At 35.7% G+C, this 8,453-nt stretch overlaps 1 protein-coding gene across 1 annotated transcript in view; it reads left to right on the top strand.

Annotated features, from left to right (window-relative positions):
* Window positions 1-1,994: 1,994 nt before the first annotated feature.
* adra1aa (adrenoceptor alpha 1Aa) overlaps window positions 1,995-8,453 on the top strand; it is a 30,504-nt gene continuing 24,045 nt past the window's right edge. The window contains exon 1 of the mRNA XM_056463214.1: window positions 1,995-2,415. The gene's annotated coding sequence lies outside the window, so the exon portion shown is untranslated. The remainder of the gene's footprint in view (window positions 2,416-8,453) is intronic.

The raw sequence follows: 8,453 nt of genomic DNA, 5'->3' as shown, positions 1-8,453 counted from the left end.
AAATGTTAGCGCATAACATATTAAAATAATGTTTTTGGAATATTCTTGCAGCGTTGATAAACAAACGTTCTTAGAACATTAATATAACACGGATGGAAAGTTCTTATAATGTTTTAAACAACAATAACATTAACATAACGTGAGACTGAAACATTGTGAAAACAAAACAAATTTTTAATAAAATAACTGGATGTTTTTAAACATTAAGACTCGTTTTATTCAAGCCGTCAATGTTTAGTTGTCTATTAAACACAAAAATGCTTGATGTCCCTTAAAAGTTGTGTAAATGTTAGTGTATAACTAATTAAAATAAAGTTTTTGGAATATTCTTGCAGCGTTGATAAACAAACGTTCTTAGAACATTAATATAACAATGATGAAAAGTTCTTATAATGTTTTAAACAACATTAACATTAACATAACGTGTTTGTTAATAATTCATACATTTAATTAATTTTATTTTCAGGGGATAGTGGGAAAATAAGAAAAATAAGACAAACTGTCATTTTTCCTATGTTGTATTGTATACAATGATGTATTGTCTTGTTAAACACCAATAAAAAATAAATAAATAAAAAAAAACATTAACACAACGTGAGACTGAAACATTATGAAAACAACAATTTTTTTTTAAAATAAAACCACTGGATGTTTTTAAACATTAAGATTCAATTTATTCAAGCCGTTAATGTTTAGTTGTCTATTAAACACAAAAAAATGCTTGATGTTCCTTAAAAGTTGTGTAAATGTTAGTGTATAACTTCTTAAAATAATGTTTTTGGAACATTTTTGTAATGTTGATAGACAAATGCTCTTAGAACATTAATATAACGTGGATGGAAAGTTCTAATAATGTTCTAAACAACGTTAACAACATGAGACTGAAATGTTCTGAAAACAAACAAACAAAAAAAGGTTAATAAAACAGCTGCATATTTGTAAACATTAAGACTTGTTTCAGTCAAGCTGTCGATGTTCAGACGTCTATTAGACACAAAAAAGTTAGATTTTTCTTAAAAGTTGTGCAAATGTTAGCGCATAACTTATTAAAATAATCTGATTTAGTTGACCAATCAGAGGAAAAGGGGTGTTTTAGCACCGCCTACATGTGCATAATGAGTTTTAAAGTCTTTATCCATAGTCGTTTTCCAACCATAAATAAAAAAACGAAAATTGAGCCAAAATCTAATTTTTACGTTTTTTGTGAGCCAACATTTTCCTAAAATTTCCTGAAAAAGCAGTTTTCCTAATTTTCCTTTTTTTTTGTTTGAAAACGGATATGAAAGACAGAAGATACCCTGATGACTGACCATATACAGATTGTAAAAGCATTTTTACAGATGTCTCTCTAATAATATATCTCGGCGAGATCTTTATTGTATCATGTAAATCAAACTGAAATATCAGATGCTGATATAACTAGGCATAGGACATAACAGTTTTCAAGGTATATCGCGGTTTAGAAAAGCCAAGGTTTTAAAACCACCAAAATTTTCTGCTATACAGTTCCTAAGGTGTGTATGATTTATTTACTTACTTTTTTTAAAATTTTTTTTTAGAAAAGATAGCAGAAGATGCCATTTTAAATCGTAATGAAATCTGTGATTTCGAAACAAATGAAAACAGCAGAAGTCAATAATTCATTTTCATTATTCAGCCTGACATGTTTACTGCTCCAAAATATTATAAATATTTCTCAAAATAAAATATATATTGTGTTTAAAGGGGATTTTTTTGTTTGTTTTTTTACCCAGACATTTAAAAATAATATATTTTAGAGTAGTAATCACAATACCGTCAATCCATGATACTTTTATCCAAGGTTATCATACCGTCATGCCTAGATATGTCAAGCAAACTATACTGAAGTAAAATAAGCTCGAACTTATTTTGGCTTAAACAGGACTCAGACAAGTGAGTGTTGTGTTTGTCGCTCGGGTCCACAGTTCAAGAACCGTGTGAAGTTTACACAAACACGCTTTTTGGGTAACCACCCTTCTCATGTCTATTTCCACTCACTAGACGTCGAAGGGCTATTTTAACCAGAAATCGCGTCAGCGGCTGATTCACTCTTGTTTGAGATGATGTGCCTTCGCTGGCCAATAGCCACGTCCACATCCACGAGCCCGGAGCGCAGCGGCACCAAAGTTTGTGCGTAAAAAGGCGGCGCGGCGGAGCGGAGCGCGAGGAGCCATGACTCACTCAGTGTCACCTCCTCTGAGAGTAAAATACTGCTGTCCTGAGGTCCCTTCCGCTCAGATGTGTGTGAGAAACACACAACTGCACTTGACTCGCTGAATCTGTTTCCACAGCGATGACTGGAGAGTCTGAAGCGATGAAGCGGAGACGCGCGGCGCGTCCATCTACCCAAACACCTCCGGATCGAGTTTTCGCGTTCATCGACACGCCGCTGGGGTGAGTGTGCATTCAGTCGTGCAGCTGCTAGACTGTATTGAGCATGCGATCGTTATGCATCGCACACACCGTGGAAATGTGCATTTTCCGCTCGCAAACTTCGAGAGGCAGATGCGTGCGCTGAGCGGAGTCTACAGGTTGCTTCTGATAACTCCACAGATATATTACGCGGCGTTCAGATTGCGATCTTCGATATACGAGAGATTGATTGATTGTGTTTAGTAGTTGTGTTGTTGGTGCATACTGATGTAATGCATTGATCAGCTGTATGTGTGTGTGTGTTCCGGAGATTTCTGCATCGTCTCCCAGCTGTCAGAATGATTTATGCATGATGGGCAACATGAAAAGGTTAGTCCTGTGTCTTGTATTGACCGAAGCAAAAAATAGTTTGATTATAAAGCAGAATTTCTCTTTCCACGCAAGTCTGCTCAAAAACAAACTGTTGCATGAGAGATGGGAACTGGTGGTGGGCATTTTTAATTTATGAAAAAAAGATAAATAAGATGTGCTTTTTAATTTATAAATATTCAGAATTACACCTCACAGTTAATGCTTAAATAATGTAAAAAACAAGATATACATTTATGATGAAAATAAGAAGATATAGGTGTTTGTGGAAATGTCAAGATTTAGGATAGCTAAATATATATATATATATATATATATATATATATATATATATATATATATATATATATATATATATATATATATATATATATATATATATATATAATTATTATTTTTTTCTTTTTTAAATATTTCCCAAATGATGTTTAACAGAGCAAGGAAATTTTCACAGTATGTCTGATAATATTTTTTCTTCGGGAGAAAGTCTTATTTGTTTTATTTCGGCTAGAATAAAAGCAGTTTTTATAAAAAAAAACATTAAGGTCAAAATTATTAACCCCTTTAAGCTAAATTTTTTTTTGATAGTCTACAGAACAAACCATCACTATACAATAACTTGCCTAATTACCCTAACCTGCCTAGTTAACCCCTAGTTAACCTAATTAACCTGGTTAAGCCTTTAAATGTCACTTTAAGCTGTATAGAAGTGTCTTGAAAAATATCTAGTCAAATATTATTTACTGTCATCATGACAAAGATAAAATAAATCAGTTATTAGAAAAGAGTTATTAAAACTATTATGATTAGAGATGTGTTAAAAAATAATCTACCCTCCGTTAAACAGAAATTAGGGGGAAAAATAAACGGGGGTTTAACTATATACACAATATATATACACAATATATATATATATATATATATATATATATATATATATATATATATATATATATATATATATATATATATATATATAGTTAAAATCATAAATATTAGCCCCCCCCATATACACACACACACACACACACACACACACACACACACACACACAGCACAGTTAGACCCAAACACACACATAAAACCAATAGTCTCGATTAAAAGTGGTGTGAAGCTAAAAGCCAGAATGAAACTCAAAAATGTTAACTTTTCATGCCAATAGTGACATATTTGAGTAAAATGGCTTCTCAATAAATGTATAAATATTCATTATTTAATAGTGGTTGTTTTGCATGGTTTGCTATTGGTGGATCTCGCGTGATTGGCAGCTTGACTCCGCCCTCTTGCCAGTAAACACCAATCATAGATGATATGTCATTGAATGGGAGGGGAAGCTAATTTCACAGACTACAAAGACGTTCCTAAAAAATGCTTTGCACAGATAAACCAATTATAACCAATGCTACAATTTGCCATACAAACAGAACTGTCAATTTAGATTTCATGGCGATTTCAAATTCTTTTTCAAATTAGCTCCAGATGCAGTTGTCAAATTTCCACTATGAGCACCTTCATGTTCAATTATGCCTCAGTGTCTGGCTCATGACGGAGTAATACGTGTCCTGCGTCTCTCAGCATGCCTTCTCTCATGTTCCTGAAGAGGAATGTTCTAGAAAGCCGAGGACCGGAGCTTTCCTGTCGGGGGAGAAATGGCCGCCCTGCCCTCTTCACCCTCACGCTTTGATGCTACATAAACACTGTGCCGGCGACCGAACACATTTCTGTCTTTTTGAAGCCTGTACATTAGGAAGCTTCGACTTGCATTACCTTTCAGCTGATATTCCTAAATATTTACCTCTCTTTATGCAAAAGCAGGCAAGCGTATCCATTAATTTCACCGCCGGCTTTGCCGATTACAGTGGCTCTGTGCTGTGGCTCTGGTTATTGCGCGGCCCTGCAGGGCTGTGATAAGTACTAGGCAAAGAAGTCCAATAATTGTGATTTAATCTCAGTGAGTCTGAGGGTCGCCTACAGGTTGTGGAGGGACCGTCGCACTGAAACCCAGCGGATCGACTGTTTCTGTGATGAGTGGGACTGTCAGACCACCCGCAGGCCGCTCTGATTTCATCTGCTAATGAATAATAGAGATTCTTCTGAAGTCCTTTAAAGATCAGTCTTAAACTGTAAAATCATTGTCATTTTGATTATTATGGGATGGTTTGCTGAGGGTGCTGGATTTGGTTGGTTTAAGCCTGGATTAATTAATAATATGACCCTAAAACTGCCAGTAGGTGGCGACCAAAAAGTCTCAACCGGGTTCGCACGTCAGTCCAGTAGTGTTGTCTGTAATGTTTGATCTTCGTTGCTTTAAAACGCTCCAGTGTCCATGTATCTGTGTTTGCACTTATTGAACAGTGGTGAACTGATGACCTTCACGGCCAATCACAGTCATTTCTGTTGAGCATGTAAACACAATGACCAGTCATTTGTTTAAGTACGCGCTGAAATGTTAGGAGGAAATGGATATTTTTACAATTTCAGTACAGATTGGTGCTGAATTCCAGTATCCGATTGATAAGTTGTGACGTATCGGTGATGTGTGGAGTACTAGAATACTGTCCAAGCCGCTACTCATTTGAATTGAGAAAATATACGTTTATGGCCACTTGTTGTGTGTCATGTAAGACTTTTTAAAGTGAATTATATATAGTCATAGAGTAGTGTCTCTGGACTCGCTGCATCACAAATGCCAAACTTTTAACAATTTATAAAAATGTATCACATTCTGGCCATCGGATATTAGGCATGGATATGTGCTGTATATATATTGTGATCGTGATTTTCTAAAGTATTACAGTGCTTTGTAAAGCTCTTGTCCAGTCTTTATTAATTTTTTTATATGTTGCTAAACAGCATGAACCTGTGCATGCCCTCAATGAAAACAAAAAAAAAATGTTTACATGAGCAATATCACGGGAGTAGTAGTGTGATGTGGCTGTATACTCCTGGTGGGAGTTGTGCGTTGGATTAGCGTCCCACCAGTGACGATATACAGCCACATCACTCTGCTACAAGTGTGATATTGCGTTTATACAACAGTTTGACGGCATAATTGTGAGTATTAAGAAGAAAAACAAACATGGAAAGTCTAAAAACCCTTTTGTATGAGAAACTACTTTCTTCCGCCATTCATTCACATCTGCAGCTGACGTCAGAACAGCGTTTCTCATTCACCAACGTCACTTTAGAGCTAGTGTTTGAATGATTCTCAAGCGTAATGTCTAAAGTGACGACAAAACAGGTGATTTTGTTCACATTTTAAGATTATAAGGCTGAACAGCATGAAATGCCATCAGTCTACAGAGATTTCACAGTATTTCTCTGTTGCAATCAGGAGATCACAATATTACTATGGTATAAATACAGCACTACAACATACAAAAGAGAGAGATCGACTTAGAAAGTAATTTAATAATACCCGTTTAATAATGATTTGATCAGTTGTAGTTTGAAATTACTCCGTTTTTCTCTTAGGGTTTATTATGCGTCTGTCGCCATCTTGTGGATGAACATCGTCAACCATCTTTGCTGAAAGACAGGCTAATAATGACCGCCAAAGTGCTGTCTCTCAGAAATTAAAAATATTTTAAAATAGCCACCATCCTTATGAATAAACTGCATAGTTGCAATCTAAACAACTACATTCTTGAATAAAAAAAGCCTGAAAAGTCCATTATGTTGCCCAACAGCAGCAATATTTGTCAAACTGTAAAGTGTCCTCTGCTTGTTGCTGTATGTGGGCGGAGTAATACACAAGGGTGAAGAGGCGGTACGAGTGCTGTTACTGGCAGAATATTCCACGGCTATCAGCCAATCAGATTCAAGAACCAGACAGAACTGTTGCATAAAATCCTATAACACATGGTGTGGCGTGTCTGGTGTGCAACCTTATGGAAGACGTTTGGACGCGTGTCCTCATTAGCATTATTTGCACTGCAGAAATATGATCACTAAAAACACTCCACTGTGAGCATTTCTAAACCACACACACTCAGTCTGGCTACGCAGTCAACATTTAAAATAATGTGGCGCTTTCACTGACAACAGTAAAAAAAACTAAAACACTACAGTGCAAAGACTCTGTAGCACAAAAAACATGACGGTGGACATTCGCCTTTAATGAGAGATTCATTGAATCATTCATTCATACAATTCATTTAAAAAAACAACAACGAGTGACTGACTTGTAATTGGATCACTGATCAGAAATATTTCAGTGTGTGTCAGGAAATATTTTTATGGTGAAGCATAAAATGACACTCTAGCTGTGTGATGTTAGTTTAACGTTTTATATAATGTATAAATATCAATATAATATATATTATATTAAAGTCCCTTTAAGGCAAGTCATTTCACTCAGCGGCCATCTCTGAAATGCCTCTCTGGCAGTATGCTCAGGCATTTTGTTTAAATAGGGGAAACATCTAATTCTCCAAAAATACTTGCCAAGCTTGCCATTAAATTTCATATTAGGAATCACCAATAAAATTCAACAACAACCGTCTCTATAGTTTCATTTCTAAACATCCAAATCACACAACATCTGCAGAAACTCACGTCTGGTCTGAGCCCCTCCCCCACAGCAAAGAGCATAGAATCATCAAGAGGCGACACTCTAGTGCGATTTGTCACGCGGCAGCCATTTTGGAGGGAAAATTCCAATAGAACAACAGCATATTATAAGTCTGTAAAATAAACTATTAAAAGTGCTGATGATTGCGATTGTAAGTGTTTTATTGTCATCTTTCAGGTTGTATCTCAGCTTTAATGCACATTTTAAATAAATAAATAAAAAAACAAAGCAGCTGCTTGCCATGGTGACAGCAATAAGATCCAATGGACGGCTGATCGCTTTCACTCCAGAATGGCGGAATCAAGGGGCTGTTGCTGGGCGCTGCTGTTGCAATGGAACGTTCTATTGGGTGTCGCCTCTTGGTTATTCTAAGCTCTTTGCTCAAAGTATCGTCAGTCTATAGTGAACAAAAGCTTAATTTTTAAAAACGTATTCATACATATATACAAATATTTAAGTACACAAACACACATAAACAATAAAACTAACACATAAAATAGCTATATATTTTGTAATTCCCATACAGCAATTAAATAAATTTTAATACGATTAAGACAATACTCTGATTAAGAGTCTACCATGTAAACAGAGATTTTTGATGACCTTAATCAGATTTAAGTCTTAAACAGAAATGGAATTAAGACGTGGAGTATTCCTATTGTAGTGGCATTATTGAAGTGAAGTACAGACATGTAAACACCGCAATCAAACTATTTCCATCATGCAGGACTCTCACCGCATTTTGCGACAGGATATTTCATACACACACGGCTGTTTGACACTGTTCTCTGCACCTACCGAGTCAGTGAAGGACCAAGGAAACCTGCATCTCGAGATGCGGAGGGTTTTTACAATATGCATGCAATATCAAACTCCATCAAAACACTCCTCCAGCAGTTCATACTCGCATCCAATATCTCATTCGTCACAGGGGGCATGCATGAAATGTTCCTGAATATAAGTGAAAGTGCCAAACTGCAGTTAAAGTTGACAAATTAAAAATGAAACAGCTGAAATTACAAGAAACTCTGGAGGAAATGTGGATATCATGGTGACTCAACAATGCTAATCAATCTATGTTGCTATAACATCTAAATGTGATCATGAAAGGAACATT

This window comes from Danio aesculapii, chromosome 8, assembly GCF_903798145.1.
Source record: "Danio aesculapii chromosome 8, fDanAes4.1, whole genome shotgun sequence".
NCBI classification, from domain to species: Eukaryota; Metazoa; Chordata; class Actinopteri; order Cypriniformes; family Danionidae; genus Danio; species Danio aesculapii.
Note: the sequence above shows the minus strand (reverse complement) of the source record. Positions and strands in the feature narration are given on the sequence as shown.